Genomic DNA, 17873 nt, shown 5'->3' on the forward strand with positions numbered 1-17873 from the left:
CTCGTTTTACAAGTCCTATATATTATTCTAGTGACATAACACACTTTTCATAATTTTCCGGGATAATTCATCGGTACGCATTTATACCGAGTAGCAGAACCGGTATCTGCACTTTTCATCAGAAAAGCGACTTTCAGCATTATTAATCACTTACCATAATTATTCAAGCATTGTCATAATTATTAGGGTCAATTAGTGTAACCCTCCCGTGTATGCATCCAAGAGAGTCGTTTGCTAATCGTTATTGGAGTTGCGGAATTTTGTGAAGAAGCTTTTTCTTTAAAAATCTTTGAGGAAATGTAGTGGAAAGCTGAATCTAAGGAAAATTTTGATGGACAGAACTTAAAATGTGTTGCTGATGAAAACGGTGAAAATTTAAGAAAAACTGTATTCCTTTAAATATTGATATAAAATCGAGCTTTCAAAATCTGTTGGCACAATTGTTATAATCTGGAAGTAGACGCTTGGGGCTTCGCATGCATATAAAATAATAGAGAATCGGAGGTCGTTTACTATACTAAATATAACTTTTAAAGTGCTCGCATGGCTGTCAAAAATTCAGCACTTAATTAAACGTAATAAATTGTTTTCGCAAAATGTTTTTTTTTTTAATTTTCCCTAACATACTTGCTGCTCAAAAAGTCTTCAACATGCAGTAAAATCATAGTTCCAACAATCATCCAGGCATACCAAAATATCCAAAATAGTACAGTCATCCATAAATAAACAGCAACAGCAAAAGTTCAAGCAGCAAATAGCTATGTCTTCATATGCTCTTCCGTCCTCCTGCCATTTTGTAAAAATAGCAGCCCCAAAGGGGTGAGAATAATCACAGTAGTGTGGCAATAAAACCAATAATGCAACAGTATTAAACTAGGCACAAAATTATAAAACAGTCGCATCAACATTGACTTCATTTCTTGATAAACAACATCATCATATATCATAGTGCGTATATAACGCCATCTTTACGCTCATAGCACCGTCGTGCGCGTACAAACACAGTGGAAATTCAATGCACGGCACCCTCATTTGGTGAATTCCACTGTGACCTATGCGGACGGATGCCAAGTGTCCCATACCCTGGTACCGAGGGATGCCTATATGATGCGTGCTCAGTCACATGTCCTTATATATATATATTCTAGGATGTCATGAGTTCTAAGTCTACATGCCATGCTATGCAGTCACACCAAACATAAAGTGTATCAGGATGTAAAAATTTCATGCATATATCATTATCATCATTTCATATCCTTACCGTTGCCACATCATAATCATAAAATAACATGGAACATATGTGAGCAACACTTCACAATTTCATACACTAGTTAATAATCACATTAGGTAATACCACCTAACACATACCTGTGACGTTTACAACTTTTTAAACACACTTATCACCAATTCAGTCCACTTTCTTAGACGTTCGCGGACCTAAACAAATACATAACAAATCAGAATTTTATTTCACATTATTCCTGTACGTTACATAAAGTTTTCATTCCTCTAGACCCCTTTATTCTCAATCGGTTATCATGGTTCTTTCCCTAACAACATTCTGTCTTCAATTAATTTTTATTTACTTTTAATCAGCGAAGACATCCAATATTTCCCAAGCACACCAATTCGGGTTTCAATATGTAAAACAAGTTCATGACATTTTATTCACAAATTTAACTCCAAAGGACCATGGTGCGCTAAAGAGGGCCTAAAACATGATGTCTAACTAAGTTTAATTCATGCAAGGTTTGATACAAAATCTAGTCCAGCCAAAGTAGCCTAACACTTTAGTAATTATGCTCACCTAACCAATGGTACAACAAACCAGAACTTTATTCATATTACCTATTATTTATAAGAAATTCCCATTAATTAATAACATATTATCATAATAAAATCCTATAACTTGCTAAGTAATTTATATGCCATCTAATCCTAATTTTCCTTAGGTATTCCCATCTTGGTCCCCTATGATTTACAACTAATTTCAATACTTCCGATGCTCATACTCCAATCGGTTTATTATGTTTCAAAAGCTACCAATTTACCGCCTTAATTTTATCCTAACCATTACTAGCAATTGACTAAATTTCCAAGGTTTTAGAAGCATGCAGGTTCGGTCTTCTTAGAGTTAAACATTACTCTGATTTTTTTATCTACATAATCTACATCAGTAACTTTCCAAATTTCGCAAGACCAGGGGCGCTAATAGGGTCTCAGCAAATACTGTCCAATCACTTTTTCCCCATATAAGGCTTAACCAATTTATTTAATACAAGAAGCAGTCAACAGGGCTAATATCTAATCACATAATAAAATAATTTAACTTGTATGCTTCAAAGGATTAGCGATTCACCTACTGAACAGAAAAGGGATGGAACAAAATAGCAAGATATATTTTTCCTAGCCTACCTCAACAGAGTCGAGCATGTAGGGAATGAAACGAGGGAGCCCAAAATCCTTTGCAAAGGGTACATCCACCAATGGGTCAAATGACAAACCATAATAAGTGGGCCGACACCACATCTCAACCCAAAACCTTAAGGCTGTAGGTTTATGGGTCTTTTGCACTTATATGGTCATCACTTGGTCTATGTCTAGCCTATGTGGAACTTACTTCACCACTACTCACTCACACTTGATTATTTCCAACATCCTTCCTCAAGTGTAAGGCCCAATATCATTCTTACTCTAAGGTCAACTTCTGCGGAAGTCTTTTTTCTCTTCAAATATTAGGGTCACACTAGCCTTCTGCAGAGGCCTTCCAAACACTTAGCCCAGATCGTTGGCTCTGATACCAGAGTTAGGAATGAAACGAGGGAGCCCAAAACCCTTTGCAAAGGGTACATCCACCAATGGGCCAAATGACAAACCATGATAAGTGGGCCGACACCACATCTCAACCCAAAACCTTAAGGCTGTAGGTTTATGGGTCTTTTGCACTTATATGGTCATCACTTGGTCTATGTCTAGCCTATGTGGAACTTACTTCACCACTACTCACTCACACTTGATTATTTCCAAGAGAGCAGTGAAGATGAGATAGGGACTTGGTCTACGTTCCACAGCCCCCACGTATATACTCAAGGTTTCACTAGTCACTTAATAGGAGGCAGCAGCCAATGGTTACACAATTGTCCTCGCCTTCCCTTTCCAGATTCACACTTCAACGCTGCATGCAAGGGAATGCACCCCAATCAAGGCCGACTCAAGACTAGAAAAACAAGGGAATAGAACAATACCCCACCTCCTTGAAGATTGTGCTACGGCTGGACCAAGAAAACAAATCGATGAGCAGGTAAGAGCTCTGAATAAAAGAGAGGAGTTCCAACAAATTCGTGTGGAGCAGAGAAGAAGTCCGAGTTTAGGGGAAACCTATTTACTCCCTTGATACTACTGATTCGACCCATATGAAGGAGGAAGAGGAAAACGCACGTTTAGGTATTTAGATTCTCCTCGTTTGGGACTTACGGCTTTGAGGAGATGAGGATTGTGCTGAGTTAAATTCTCTAGACCAATCAATAGACATGCAAGTAGGTTCCGGATGTTAGGCACATAGGGAAAGTGGGGGAAATGGCTGACGATTCTGAACCAAGAAGAAGGACAAGTAGTCAGATTACTTTGTGTGTTTTTCTCTCTTGCTATGCGCACAAGATGAGAAGGTGAAATGGGCGGTGAGTCATTAAAAGATAAATTCTGAATAACAATGAGGAGCTTGGCCGACCTAGGAGCAGAATTCATGTGTCTCAATGTGTGTGTGGATGTGGCGGCCATGCAAGAGAAGAAAGAGAGTGAAATTGACACATGGAAAGCATGCATTGGCTGGATGGATTTTAATACCAATGCATGGGATCAGAATTCTTTTTCTATTCTCTTACAACCAGCGCATGTGAAGGGAGATGAGGAACAAGTGTTGTTCCAGACCAATAATAGGCTGACATGTGGGATTTGTTTGGGATAAGATAAAGAGTCATGTGGAGAAAGTACCTTGGGTTAATTTTGGCTCCACATTTGGAGACTTGGGTCGTGGTTCTTAAAGGGAAGTGGGCTCCAATTTAAGTGTCCTAAAGGTTCACCCCTCACATATATATATCCTACTAATTACTTACTAGGGGTTTATTCTTTGTAATAAAATTAATCACATATTCTTAATGAGTACTCATATAATTAAATTATTCCCATTCTCATAACTAGAATTTCACATGTATAAAATAGGTACTCACCTTCCAAAGTAATACCAAGAATTCCCTAATTTAATTTAACTCCAACCTAAAGCAAACATTGATATAATCCGAAGACAAGTACTCTACCCCATTCCTAATTGCAATTTAAATAGGTTCCTAAATAGACGGGATGTCACACTCTCCCCAACTTGTTTTGAAGTTTGTCCCCAAACTTCGTCTTGCCATCCCAAAATCTGCCTAAGTCTAACGTCTAATACCATTACACCATGCCATACGATTCACTGCATTCATATAGTCAGCTATAAAAACTATCATCATCTCAGAGCATCAACAACAATTTGTACTTTACAAGATTATTAGATAATATAGGTACAACACAATTTTGTTCGTACAAAAGGAAATAAAAAAAAATCTTCCTAAGTTTAACCATGATACAAGCAATTTCCTGAATTCTCTTTAACAACAACAATTACCATAAAACACAAATGGACTAAAACGGACAAACATCTTACTAAACCAAGAAATTCCAGCTATATATAAAAAAAATTATTGTCATAGAGCTCAGGGTTTAGTGCCTAATTAATAAACAACTAACAAATCCATTTGCAAAACACTTCTTTTCTTTATAAATTCTAATGCTTATTTCTAGGGCAAGCATAAGTGATCACATATTTTATTCATTCGATTCAAACTTTTAATGTACACAATAGAACATGACAATAGACAGATGGCCTCTCAAAATCCCCTATATTACCACTCACCCTTGACGTCACCATACTATTACTCATCCGATCAAAATTTAAAGGTTTCATAAAAATGCAACTAACAATTCAGTAGCTCAAACCCAAAAAGTTCCTAAGAATGTAGGGGTGTAATTAACAAGGAAGTGATATTACCTTCATTACCTGTGCACATATAAAGGCTAATTAACTAGGGTCTCCAATTTTAAATATTTCATCTTAGTAATATACACGTTACAACTTAGAAGTGCCATCGCTCCCTACTTAATTCCTCATCTATGATAATGGCTCAGTTCACTCACTAAACCATCACACATTTGCCTCACATTCAGACTTATACATCAATCACCTTACTAGATACAATCACAAACATGATTCGGTATATTTATTAGCCTTCAAGAATTCAAGCAATTAAAATAAGGCACATCTCATTCCAATTTTCAAACGAACGGAGTCTTCATAAAATCACAACATCTTAATCCTACTTTTCTGACATATCATGTTAATTGGTACCCCTCATCCAGTTCGTCAAAACATCCCCATGAGGAAACTTCCTCGAGCTTTCCGCTGTCCTAGGTACCTCAGATGTAATTGACTCCACTGATCAGAGGATCCATTAACCATGATATGACTTTCAAATCATTGACACATATTACAATCTCGATATAGCTACCAAACACAATCCACTAAAACAGACCAAACTTTCATAAATCAAGCTCACAATAATCACACTCAAAGTTCCTAGCTATAATTAAATTTGCATTCAAGGGACAAATAATATTTTACTGTATGAGACCTCATGCATGAACAACATCAAATTCCAAGTTTCTTAAACAATAGCTAATCTCATCTGTACAAACAGCAATACATCTATTCAATGAGAACATTTCAAAAATGATGATAATATCTCATGGCATATTTAAACAATTTCAAAATGAATATCAAACTTTTAAGCATGAGATTTACAGCAACATATTTAATTCACAGGTTGAATAATGTGTCGATTAAACAGAAAATGACCAAAATCAGAGTGCTTAATTTAAATTCAACTCTTACATTATGCACTCAGTTTTTATATGAAGTGTTCATGGAACCATGCATGTATAACTAAATTTCTAAGTGATACCAGCTCGAATGACTTATACAAAATGATTAACAGTTCTTAACAAACATGTGCAGAAGATAAGGAAGGTTCATAGTAATTTAGATCTAGGGTTTGAACACACATGCAATTATATCAAGATAATGATTCATTCCAAAAATTTAGCCTAGAACAACAAAATTATAGACCCACTATTTTTTTTTTTATAGTTCCATCAAATTATGTAGTGGATACATGTAATTTAAAAGTCAATACTCATAGCAGCAAAATATATTTGTATAGGGGGTTCAGAGGCCGTGTAGCTCAACTAGAAGATGATGAACATCACTGAGTAATTTGGGTTGTGGCATAAACAATTTGCACAAAATAATTTCTAACAATTTATACATCTAGTGCAAGGTATTTAATTAAAACAAATTTTTCTTTAAATTCCCATTAGTCCACCAAAGAAAATTAGGTGTACTTCAGATTCTACTTTAACAATATATACAAAGAACAGATTAAATTAAGGACCAAGCATAATGCATTGTTCAACAAATTCAATTGTAATTCATCCAGCAGGGAACCCGAATCATACAGCTAAAATTTACATGTGACCAGTGTTAAACGATTTAAATATAGATATTCAAGAGATGCAACAAACTGATTTAACCAAGTGGATATTATAGTGTTTACATAATAAACCAAACTTAAACTCCTTTGTATCAGCAGACATCATATTTTCAAATCCACAATTCTAATGAAACTAGCAGGTATGAGCTCATAATAGTTAAAGCCGATAAACAGTCAAATTCTAATATCCCTTTCTAATCCAATAGTATCATTAGTGCATATTATTCATACTCATGCATGGTCAAACAACATTTTTAGTAACCAGTTAGAACCTTCTGATGCTTACTCAAAGATTAATTTTAGCAAAGTGTTAATTAACCAACATAATAAAACAAGCCAAAAAGTGTATTTCCAAGTAATTACAGTCTACCTATTCAGTTTGCTATATTCTAAATTCAGTTCAGATAACCTTTCTTTAATTATGCATTCCTCATGAAGTGTTAAAAATCTAAACTAGTAAATTCAATCATCAGCACCTCAAATCTATTGTTATAATCCGAGACAATAAATCGACGTGCAAGTCGAAAAGTGGTCAAAATCACACCAAGCAATCCAATATGTACGAAGTAAAATGACAAGTATCACTCACAAGAAGGACACAGGGACAGGGATAAAATATCATACTCTACACATCACCACTTTGTTTAACAGCTTCTTTCTCAAGAATGATGTCTAGTGCCAATTCACCATTAGAAGATTTGTAGCGACAGCAGACCCACATGTCTAAGTCTTGATTAGTTCCAACTTCTACTTTTTAAGGGCATTAACTGGATCTACTTAAGTAAGTGGCCTATTCCTACATAAGTTTGTCTTCGTACAGTTTTCAGATCTAATAACAAGTCCTTCGTAAGGCTAATTAACTACATTATCGTCATGATTACACCACTGTTACCCTTACTCAGTTTTGAGACTTAGCAGAATTAGCGAAAATAATAACAGTTTCTACTACCCAGCTATACGCTACAATCACAGCACCCAAGAAAAGTCAAATCAGAAAAACAATTATGTAACAGCAATCATTATAAAAAAATAACTTACTATCATCCACAGCTTAGAATATCACAAAAATCTTCACATCAAGCATATATAGATATAAAACCCTACTTATAATTCATAGAAAACAGAATTAATAATTCACCCTTAAGTCAAATAGCAATTTACTATTTCACACCTAGTGCTCAGACACAAGTGTCCTCCGTGATAACCATGATTGTGCACACACAACTTGCGTGACAGTGAGTTGATCAGGCTCACCACCTAACAAGGAAATCTGCATAGCCATGCTTAGTACCGGGTACTACCAGTAGCTTCACACCTCCATACATAAGACAATTTTAACCAGTAACTCATTCACAGCTAAGTCCAAACAATGCAACAATTCAGCGAAAATATACCAACAACCAATAAATTCAAACAACAACCATCCAACAACCAGGCACAAACAGCAAGCATTTCATCAATACAAGCACCTTGAATCAAAATTGCTCTGATACCAATTAGTGTAACACCCTCCCTTGTATGCATCCAAGAGAGTCGTTTGCTAATCATTATTAGAGTTGCGAAATTTTGTGAAGAAGCTTTTTCTTTAAAAATCTTTGAGGAAATGTAGTGGAAAGCTGAATCCAAGGAAAATTTTGATGGACAGAACTTAAAATGTATTGCTGATGAAAACGGTGAAAATTTAAGAAAAACCGTATTCCTTTAAATATTGATATAAAATCGAGCTTTCAAAATCTGTTGGCACAGTTGTTATAATCTGGAAGTAGACGCTTGGGGCTTCGCGTGCATATAAAATAATAGAGAATCGAAGGTCGTTTACTATACTAAATATAACTTTTAAAGTGCTCGCATGGCTGTCAAAAATTCAGCACTTAATTAAACGTAATAAATTGTTTTCGCAAAATGTTTTTTTTTTAATTTTCCCTAACATACTTGCTGCTCAAAAAGTCTTCAACATGCAGTAAAATCATAGTTCCAACAATCATCCAAGCATACCAAAATATCCAAAATAGTACAGTCATCCATTAAATAAACAGCAACAGCAAAAGTTCAAGCAGCAAATAACAGCAAATAGCTATATCTTCATATGCTCTTCCGTCCCCCTGCCATTTTGTAAAAATAGCAGCCCCAAAGGGGTGAGAATAATCCCAGTAGTGTGGCAATAAAACCAATAATGCAACAGTATTAAACTAGGCACAAAATTATAAAACAGTCGCATCAACATTGACTTCATTTCTTGATAAACAACATCATATATCATAGTGCGTATATAACGCCATCTTTACGCTCATAGCACCGTCGTGCGCGTACAAACACGGTGAAAATTCAATGCACGGCACCCTCATTTGGTGAATTCCACTGTGACCTATGCGGACGGATGCCAAGTGTCCCATACCCTGGTACCGAGGGATGCCTATATGATGTGTGCTCAGTCACATGTCCTTATATATATATTCTAGGATGTCATGAGTTCTAAGTCTACATGCCATGCTATGCAGTCACACCAAACAGAAAGTGTATCAGGATGTAAAAATGCATGCATATATCATTATCATCATTTCATATCCTTACCGTTGCCACATCATAATCATAAAATAACATGGAACATATGTGAGCAACACTTCACAATTTCATACACTAGTTAATAATCACATTAGGTAATACCACCTAATACATACCTGTGACGTTTACAACTTTTTAAACACACTTATCACCAATTCAGTCCACTTTCTTAGACGTTCGCGGACCTAAACAAATACATAACAAATCAGAATTTTATTTCACATTATTCCTGTACGTTACATAAAGTTTCCTCTAGACCCCTTTATTCTCAATCGGTTATCATGGTTCTTTCCCTAACAACATTCTGTCTTCAATTAATTTTTATTTACTTTTAATCAGCGAAAACATCCAATATTTCCCAAGCACACCAATTCGGGTTTCAATATGTAAAACAAGTTCATGACATTTTATTCACAAATTTAACTCCAAAGGACCATGGTGCGCTAAAGAGGGCCTAAAACATGATGTCTAACAGAGTTTAATTCATGCAAGGTTTGATACAAAATCTAGTCCAGCCAAAGTAGCCTAACACTTTAGTAATTATGCTCACCTAACCAATGGTACAACAAACATGAACTTTATTCATATTACCTATTATTTATAAGAAATTCCCATTAATTAATAACATATTATCATAATAAAATCCTATAACTTGCTAAGTAATTTATATGCCATCTAATCCTAATTTTCCTTAGGTATTCCCATCTTGGTCCCCTATGATTTACAACTAATTTCAATACTTCCAATGCTCATACTCCAATCGGTTTATTATGTTTCTAAAGCTACCAATTTACCGCCTTAATTTTAGCCTAACCATTACTAGCAATTGACTAAATTTCCAAGGTTTTAGAAGCATGCAGGTTCGGTCTTCTTAGAGTTAAACATTACTTTGATTTTTTTATCTACATAATATACATCAGTAACTTTCCAAATTTCGCAAGACCAGGGGCGCTAATAGGGTCTCAGCAAATACTGTCCAATCACTTTTTCCCCATATAAGGCTTAACCAATTTATTTAATACAAGAAGCAGTCAACAGGGCTAATATCTAATCACATAATAAAATAATTTAACTTGCATGCTTCAAAGGATTAACGATTCACCTACTGAACAGAAAAGGGATGGAACAAAATAGCAAGATATATTTTTCTTAGCCTACCTCAACAGAGTCGAGAAGTGAAGATGAGATAGGGACTTGGTCTACGTTCCACAGCCCCCACGTATATACTCAAGGTTTCACTAGTCACTTAATAGGAGGCAGCAACCAATGGTTACACAATTGTCCTCGCCTTCCCTTTCCAGATTCACACTTCAACGCTGAATGCACCCCAATCAAGGCCGACTCAAGACTAGAAAAACAAGGGAATAGAACAATACCCCACCTCCTTGAAGATTGTGCTACGGCTGGACCAAGAAAACAAATCGATGAGCAGATGAAGAGCTCTGAATAAAAGAGAGAAGTTCCAACAAATTCGTGCGGAGCAGAGAGGAAGTCCGAGTTTAGGGGAAACCTATTTACTCCCTTGATACTACCAATTCGACCCATATGAAGGAGGAAGAGGAAAACGCACGTTTAGGTATTTAGATCCTCCTCGTTTGGGACTTACGGCTTGGAGGAGATGAGAATTGTGCTGAGTTAAATTCTCTGGACCAATCAATAGACATGCAAGTAGGTTCCGGATGCTAGGCACATAGGGAAAGTGGGGGAAATGGCTGACGATTCTGAACCAAGAAGAAGGACAAGTAGTCAGATTACTTTGTGTGTTTTTCTCTCTTGCAATGCGCACAAGATGAGAAGGTGAAATGGGCGGTGAGTCATTAAAAGATAAATTCTGAATAACAATGAGGAGCTTGGCCGACCTAGGAGCAGAATTCATGTGTCTCAATGTGTGTGTGGATGTGGCGGACATGCAAGAGAAGAAAGAGAGTGAAATTGACACATGGAAAGCATGCATTGGCTGGATGGATTTTAATACCAATGCATGGGATCAGAATTCTTTTTCTCTTCTCCTACAACCAGCGCATGTGAAGGGAGATGAGGAACAAGTGTTGATTCCAGACCAATAATAGGCTGACATGTGGGATTTGTTTGGGATAAGATAAGGAGTCATGTGGAGAAAGTACCTTGGGTTGATTTTAGCTCCACATTTGGAGACTTGGCCCGTGGCCCTTAAAGGGAAGTGGGCTCCAATTTAAGTGTCCTAAAGGTTCACCCCTCACATATATATATCCTACTAATTACTTACTAGGGGTTTATTCTTTGTAATAAAATTAATCACATACTCTTAATGAGTACTCATATAATTAAATTATTCTCATTCTCATAACTAGAATTTCACATGTATAAAATAGGTACTCACCTTCCAAAGTAATACCAAGAATTCTCTAATTTAATTTAACTCCAACCTAAAGCAAACATTGATATAATCCGAAGACAAGTACTCTACCTCATTCCTAATTGCAATTTAAATAGGTTCCTAAATAGATGGGATGTTATAATTATGGATTTATTTCCTAATTTCTCATAATTAATTAATTAACTTCCTAAATTAACGGTGCGGGTTCTTACATTCACCCCACCTTTTTAGGATTTTGCCCTCAAAATCAAAAACATACCTGTCTCAGAAGTCGGGATACTGCTGGAGAAGCTCGTCCTCTCGCTCCCAAGTACACTCTTTAGGTGTCCTTTTAGTCCATTGCATTTTGACCATCAGAATGATCTTGCTCCTCGGCTTCTTCTCGCCACGATCGAGAATCTTAAGTGGTCCGACAGGAGTTTTCAAGTTCTCCTGAACTTCCACAACAACTGGTTACACCTCGTGCGAAATATCTGCTACATATTTCCGAAGCTGAGACACGTGAAACACGTCGTGGATGTTGGCCAAGTTCGGAGGCAAGGCAAGTCGGTAGGCAACTGGTCCTACTCTACCAAGGATCTGGTATGGCCTAATGAATCTCGGGCTAAGCTTCCTTACTCCGAGTGCCCGACCAACACCTCGTAGGGTGCCATGCCCAGGCTCGCATTGAAACTGTTGTTATACGAAAACTCCACCAATGGCAGGTACCTATCCCATGCTAAGCCCTGCTCCAAAGTGCAAGCCCTCAACATGTCCTCCAGGGTTTGGATGGTCCGCTCAGTCTGTCCGTCAGTCTGAGGGTGATAGGCTGTACTCAATCTCAACTGATTACCAAAAGCTCCCTGCAGCGCCTCCCAGAACCGAGATGTAAACTTCGGGTCCCTATCACTGATGATACTCTCAGGCACCCCGTGAAGTCTCACAATCTCATGAACATACAACTTGGCCAACTGCTCGGCAGTGAAGCTCACCTTCACTGGAAGAAAATGGGCAGACTTCGTCAGTTTGTCCACAATAACCCAGATAGAGTCGCAGCCAACCTAAGTATTAGGCAAACCCATCACGAAGTCCATGGAAACGCTCTCCCATTTCTATTCTGAAATCTCTAGAGGTTGAAGCTTATCAGACGTCTTCTGGCATTCTAACTTCACCTTCTGAGAAACAAACATTTGGACACGAAACAACATTGTCCCTCTTCAAACCAAGACACACCGTCCTGGTCCTTCACAAACTCCATGAACTCTCTCTGCACTTGCGCCTATTGGATCTTCTCCAAAAGCTCATTCTTGACTCTCACAGTCTCCGTCTCGAGGAGTGCATCCCCAAACAAGGAAGTCACCGTCAAAAATCGAAACTTCACGAAGACATCAAAAGCGTCGCTCGACACACTGGGATCACTAGTCACTCTCTCAATAGAGGTCACCTAACCCCACATACTCAAATCCACACCAAACTTGAGTGAGTTTGGTCCTATTCCATGACTCTAGCCTCAACAAGACTTACAATTTATAATCAACATCCTCAACATAAATTCATATTCATTTTTAGTACGAAATCATAATCATGTTCATTTCAACCAATACATGTTATTTAACATATTCATTCATATAGTAACGTATAACACCTCACAATTTTAAATCAAGTAATTAAAATATTAAGTGAGCAATCAAGTGATGGATTAGTGAAAATCCAAAAGATTAGGCCAAAATACAAAGAAAGGGCAAAACGGTAATTAGCCAACACGCAACCCTAGGAAGATAAAAATTGAGTAGAAGGTCTCAGATGGTAAAAATAACCCTGGAAATGGGTTCAGAACGAAAAATTGAGTGGACAGGCAAGTTTCAGAAAAATCAGTGAATAGTGTTTTTCGCGGGTAAAAATACCGCGGTACGATTGCACCGTAAAACGTGCCGATTGAGTTTTGAGCTCTAGGTTTCAAATATGAGTTAAAAATGGTCTAATGAGTTAGGAAATATGATTTCTTATAATATTCGATGAAATTAAGACAGTTTGGGGAAGCGTGCCAATGACGCGCATAATAGCTTAAAACAGTGTTTTCTCCGAACGAATGGATGACTCTTAATTCATCTGAACAAACATATTTAAAGGGGAATAGTTAATGTTAAAAATTTGAGTTTCTAAATAGGTTGTGAATTTACGGACGTTTAGTGGAATCGGAGGAAAATTCGGATTAGTTTTAAATCGCGTAAGGTGGCGGTGGGACCCACCCCACTTAAGTGACTTAAGCCACATGTGCTTGGCACTATTCATGCATCACTTTCCTCCCTCTTCTTGCTCAAACCCGCAGCCACCATAGCCCTTCCCCTCCAAGATTTCATTTCACCATAACTTAGCCATTTCTTCACCAAATCCATTGATTCTTGTCTTGAAATTTGATGGAAATGGCCTTCTAAATCCATTGGTGGTACTCCCAAGCCTTGAAAGCCACTAGATTTTGAGAAAAACCCTCCCCAAAGCTGCGGCCCTTTCCTTTAGATTTGTGAAAATGGTGTTGATTGATGCTCCAATGGTGGAGTATGTTTAGGAGGAGCCTTGTGCCAAGCTTTTGGGTGAGTTTCCTTGTGTTCCAATGGTTTAATTTTGTGGTTGAATTTATGAACCCTAAAGAGGGCTTGTTGGATTGATGTGTTTAGAGAGCTCAATTGGAAAATGTTTGTACATGAATGTGTCTTAGAATGATGTGTAGTAGCCATAAATGCAATAAAAATTATTGATGAAAAATGTGAATTTTTAACTTAGAAAATTTTGAGGTTGTCATGACTTTGAGTTTTGAAAATGTGTTAGGATTGGATTGATGAGTTGTTGTATGATTGTATGTTGATATAATAGGATTGTATGAGGTGTGGAATGATTAAAGTTGTATGGAAATTCCTTGGAATGCCATAGGGTAAAATTCGATTCTTTGAGGAAAGATTGAGGAATTGATGTTGAAAAATGATTTGGATGATGATTTGTGTAGTTATATGGTGCTTAGATGGGTTGTGTTGTGCTTGGAGAGTGTTTGAATCAATGGAAAAAAATGAATTGTGTTAGAGACCTAAATGAGCCCAGAATGAAATATTTCGCAAAACGATGCGTAAATGTCGGAAAACGGAAAAACGACGATTGAACTAGCCTCTAAACAACCTAAGGGAGTGTTATAAAATGAGAAAGAAAATTTAAAAAAATAAATCTCACATTTACACTACAATGGCCGAACCATCAAGGGAGGATGGGAAGGATTTTTGTGTTTTTGCGTTTTGATACTATTTTACGAGTACTGATGGATGTACATTATTGTATAGGTTGCCGTACGTCGACCTGAATCCCGAATCTTGAATCAGTGAATTGCCCTTGGTCCGGGACCAAGTGGATTGAGGTAAGAAATTGGTTCATTGCATGTGTAATTATAAATTAACATGTATGGGTTGAACTGAGAGTGATTGGGAATGTCCTCTGTGTAGGCATTCCGCTGTGTACCGAGTTGAGGGATAAGCTGCTGCGGAGCTTGTGGAAACACGAATTAAGGTAACCTCTTGGTACTGGGGCTTGTTCCCCTTTTCTGTTCCACCTTTCCAGTTGATGGTAACGGTAGGAAGTGTGTATGAATAGTATATAACACATGAGCATGCATGCATTATTGCTATGGGTACTTATGTACCGAGTCTCTGGCCAGTAGACAGTTTTATTAGCCTTCGGGCATTTTCGGACTTCCGCTGGATAGGTCTCCAGGAGGGAGTTCCAGTTGACTGCGGTCATGGTGTGTGATCCGGGTAGGAGCACACTAGGAATGTCTTTGGCGTTTTGGTTGGTTTGGGCATCATGGTTGTGGTTTCTGTGAACACACCTTGGATGATACCCATAGGCTTATATATGCCGAGGGCGTACGTGGAATTGGGGTTACCATCCCGTATCGTCGTATTTTGTTCTCTTTATATTCCCCATTCTCTAAATCCCTTGCTATATCCCGTTTTCAAAGTGGTTGTTGTATTCTATTGATATGCATCGAAGTGAACCATTGGGTGGAGTTTTCTCCAGAACCTCTTGGTTACTGAGATATATTCGTATATCTCACCCCGTCTCGGGGCATTTATTTCAGGAGGTAGCAGTGGAGCAGGAGCCTCGGGCAAGAGGCCCGCAGAGTGAGCGATTGAGCGTTTCTTATTTTGCATTTTGTTGGCCGTGTGGCCTAGGCTAGACTTAGGGCATGAACATGTCATTTGTATTTATTAGTAGCTTCATTAGCATCTTGTTCATGCCATTTTGCCTAAGTCTAGTAGTGATGTATTTGGTTATGTTGTCTTTTAAATTAAGTTGAAATTTTAGAAGAATGTAATTTGAAGTTTTAGTTTCAAGTTGTAATTTGTAAAGCCATATTGTAATAGTATTGATGCATGTCTAATTATGATGGAAGGGCCTTAGGCCTATTTTAGGTTATGATAATATGTATGATGGAAATATGCATGAAAAAGGTGTTAGTGATTGCAACTACTTAAGAATGATTAATATGGACTCTATGTTTAATAACTATAAACTGGATTGGGTTGTAAGTGCCCCAAGGCGTTGTTGGTCCTTGTGTGTGCCACCCATTGGATTATTACTGTATTATCATGTGTTTATTAGGTACATTTGAGGTTTAAATGATCTTTTACAAATTTGGGATTATTGGAAAAACAAAGGAAACTCTGGCGAATTTTCTGTAGAATTGACAGATTTTAGGAAAACTTCGGGAGAGCATATCTCCCTCCATAGAGGTCCCCTAGGGACGTGCCATACGCCATTTTGAAGGTTGAGATGTCCTCTACCTTGTGTCAAAATTTAAGGAAAATCTGGGTTGATATTCGGCCTGAAAAAAATAGAGAAACACGGACTGCCCATGTGCCCCTGCACCTGAGGCAGATTCTGGACCGGATTTGGGAAATTAATTCCCGCTTCGTTTCTCAGTCAAATTGAGTGTGTGATATATCAAAATGAAGTTTTAGATGTCTAGTTTGTAGGATAAAAATTTGAGAGCAAATGGTTGAGTCGATTGAGTGCAGTAATTCGAGCAATGTGAGTGGTTTGGAGCTGTTTTTGGGGTTGTTTGGGCTAATTGCTTATCCAACTTCAAACGGCGATAACCGGAGCAAATGAGCTCCGAATTGAGCGTATGTTAGCTTGTTAAAAAGGGAATTAAGTAACACAAAGATATAATCTGAGAAGAAGGGTTGGTTGCGATCGGTTTGGTCGCAGAAAAACTTAGAGTGAAACATGTTCGAATTGGTAAAAAACGTAAAGTTGGAAATTGGCTAAGTGAGTTTATGGGAACTCCTTAGTAACTTATAATAAGTAACGTAAGTGATAAAAATAGTTTAAATAAGTCTTCCGCAAGAGTTTACGGTTACAGTCACAGCTTTTAATTATTACGCCTTTTTATGTTTTAAATGCTCGTGTAATAATCGGAAAAAAATTTATTCGCGTTTTATAAATGAACTGCTGTGATTGTAACTGCGCTTAATATCATAATTAATGTTAACAATACCGGTACGTAACGGGCTGTTACATTTTATGGTATCAGAGCAGTTTTGTTAGGGAACTCTGATAATGAATATATAGTTGTGTTGTGTGTTGCATAGTTGTATGTAGATTCTTATCGATTACTGCATATGTGATTCCTTAGTGTGGGTCTGATCAACCCATTCCTTTGTGTTACATGCGTAGTCATCGTAAGAAGCCTGCGTGGCAACCTTGGAACACCAAATGTAAGTCCTTAGCCTGATGTTGTGGATGCAGTGTTGACTGCTCCATGGACAAGAGATGGCAGTAAGTAAAATATGAATATTATAGGACTTATGGGAAACAGACTTAAATGTTTCGTCTGACCTTGTAGATGAAATTTATAATGCTGGATTATAAGTGAAAGTTGTAAACAAATCTATGATATGTACGGTATTGCATGGATGAACCTTGTAGTACCATGAATAATAAAGATATATAATTGAGATGAGTCCATAGTATGGAAATGGTATGGGTAAAGCTTCCAAGTATGTGTGTAGTATAGTGTGTACAATGGACTTGGTGAATAGACTTCATCAAGGTGAAAGGTTTAGAACCTGTTGGATTATTGAAAATGGTGAACAGATATGCTTAGGCATGAGTTTGAATATTTTATGTTGACTAGAAGTTATAAGTCCTTGATGGATGATGTACACTTAAACAAAGTGAGATGGTTCATGCAGAGAAATAAATAGAATAATTGATGATTAATCCTATGGGATTTGACCACTTGAAATTATAATGTTGGTCAATTGTTAAATTGAGATGTATCGAAATAT

At 37.3% G+C, this 17873-nt stretch overlaps 1 long non-coding RNA gene across 3 annotated transcripts; it reads right to left on the reverse strand.

Annotated features, from left to right (window-relative positions):
• Window positions 1-620: 620 nt before the first annotated feature.
• Window positions 621-11100, reverse strand: LOC133308488 (uncharacterized). Of its 3 annotated transcripts, XR_009751169.1 has the most exons (5): window positions 10714-11100; window positions 10362-10606; window positions 9320-9388; window positions 1369-1437; window positions 621-786 (listed from the first exon to the last, which is right to left on the reverse strand). It is a non-coding gene; the product is annotated as an uncharacterized LOC133308488 (long non-coding RNA). The 3 variants fall into 3 exon arrangements; XR_009751168.1 differs by having other exon boundaries at window positions 10362-11100; XR_009751170.1 differs by lacking the exon at window positions 1369-1437 and having other exon boundaries at window positions 10362-11100.
• Window positions 11101-17873: the final 6773 nt, after the last annotated feature.

The sequence above is a fragment of the Gastrolobium bilobum genome, unplaced genomic scaffold (genome assembly GCF_033153095.1).
Source record: "Gastrolobium bilobum isolate Gb01-03AN ecotype WA unplaced genomic scaffold, APGP_CSIRO_Gbil_v1 utg68149, whole genome shotgun sequence".
Classification (NCBI taxonomy): domain Eukaryota; kingdom Viridiplantae; phylum Streptophyta; class Magnoliopsida; order Fabales; family Fabaceae; genus Gastrolobium; species Gastrolobium bilobum.